Source organism: Zingiber officinale, chromosome 11A (assembly GCF_018446385.1).
Source record: "Zingiber officinale cultivar Zhangliang chromosome 11A, Zo_v1.1, whole genome shotgun sequence".
Lineage (NCBI taxonomy): Eukaryota > Viridiplantae > Streptophyta > Magnoliopsida > Zingiberales > Zingiberaceae > Zingiber > Zingiber officinale.
The window spans coordinates 60,740,276-60,742,345 of record NC_056006.1 but is presented as its reverse complement, the minus strand read 5'-3'; positions in this window follow the sequence as shown (position 1 = coordinate 60,742,345).

Sequence of the window (2,070 nt, the reverse complement as noted above, 5' to 3'; positions counted from 1 at the left end):
GTTCTAAAAGACCTTATTAAAATCTAGAAATGTTTTAGAAAAATTCTAGAGATTTTTAGAAATTTTTAGAGTATTTTTATGGAATTTTTGGAGTTCGTTTGGTATTTTTACCAAGAGGAAGAAGTTTAAAAAAAATAATAAAAAAAATATATATGTTAAAGCCGGGTTTTGAACCCAAGACCTCGGACCCGAACCAGGTTCTAATCGGATGCAGCCAACCAGCTGAGCTACACGAATTTTGTTAACCTTATATGGAGCGAAATATATATAAGCAGTATTTAGGAATGTTTAAATAAATTGAAAATAAAAGTGCGCGGATGAGGAATCGAAGCTGCGACCTGGGATTTGGTTAAAACTGGGTTAACCAAGTGTGCTAGCAGTCATTTTTTTTATAGAAGGAGAAAAATTCTATTTAAGCAGTAGTTAGGAAACAGAGAATAATAGGAAATAAAATGGTTGCAGCTGGGATTCGAACCCGCCCCGAAGCAGAATGCAGCCAACCAACTGGGCCAGCAGGCTTTATTAATAAGAAGGAAGCGAAAATATATAAGCAATAGTAGTTAATAGAAATATTGGAGTTATAAAGTGAGAACTTAGGGCTTGATTACTCGGGACCAAAAACCCTACCTCTTCTTTCTCTCCCGCGCGTTCTCTGCTCGAGCGAAAACACAAAGGCTTAGGGCTTCACTCGTGGCCGGACCAGGCAAGTTCTATGGATTCTTCACACGGAGCTCCTCTTGAGCGAGGAACAGCACGGGAGGCAGCGATTTCGATCTTCGATTAGAGCTCCGAGACCTAGAAGTTCTCCTTGCGTTTGGTTGTAAGTCCAAGAGCTGCTAGGTGAGTCTGCTCTCACTGCAGAGAGTTGTGAGCTTTGATTCGTTTTCATGGCTTTGATTCTTGTTTTCTTTTGGATTGAAGCAAGTTTGAGGGTTTTGTTTTGATGCTTGCTGCCATGAACCCTAAAGAAAGAAGATAGGGATTTTAAGCATGAAGAACAGTTATAAAATTTAGGTTTTCAGTAGCAATTTTCCTTCAATTAGTTTGGGATTCTAGATCAAGAGGTTGATGGATTCTATGGGATTTGGTGATGTTCGGATCCTTCCCACTGCTCCCGAAAGTTTTGGACAGATTGCTAGGGGATTTAGTCTTGATAGATAATGCTTAAGCTTCCTATTGTTCTGAAATCTCTGGAACAGATTGACATACTGGAATTGTTTTTATGAACGAGTTAGTACTTGCTGAACCTTGTGACAGAGTTGTGAATGCTATAAATTTGTGCACAGATTTATGTATGTTAGAATTATTGTGAACAAGCTTCACCTAGTTTTCTCTTAAATTCCAGTAGGTTATAGCTTAAATTGTGTTACAAGAGGGGCACGAACAGAGGAGCTTACTGTGGGTTTTAATTGTTCATTTATATCTTCCTCAACCTGCCATAATTCTGCATAAAGGAAATTAAATATGAGAAGAGTTAGATTTTCGTTTGTTAGTTCCTTTGAAGCTAGTTTAAGTTCCGTGAAGCATGATATTCTGTTAATTCCATACAACAACGATTCCTTATTTTCTAGATTCTATTGCATGCTTAGTAGTTGAATTAGTAATATAGCACAGTTTTTGTTAAGCATGATAGGGCAGAATGTTATGTGGAATTTAGTAACATAGTATGCAGATTTTGTTAAGCTTATAGTATGCAGAATTTAGTAGTATAGTGCAGAATTTTAGTATAGTTAGATCTCTTTGTATGCTTAAGTTGTTTTACTTTCACAGCATGCTTAAGTTGTTCTAGTTTCCTATTTGCTATTGGAATAACATGAGCAGTTCTATTTTTATAGCATGCAGATTTTTATAAGTAAAGTATGCAGATTTTTAATAAGCAGATTTTCATAAGTATTGCATGCAGATTTTAGATAAGCTTAGTATGCAGATTTTGATAAACTTAGTATGCAGATTTTTATTAAGCTTTACATGCAGATCTATGTTAAGCTTTGTATACAGATTTTCAGTACGTAGAGTGTGTTCTAGTGCACCCCAAGTGCTTGATAAAATGCTTAGCTCAATATAATGCTA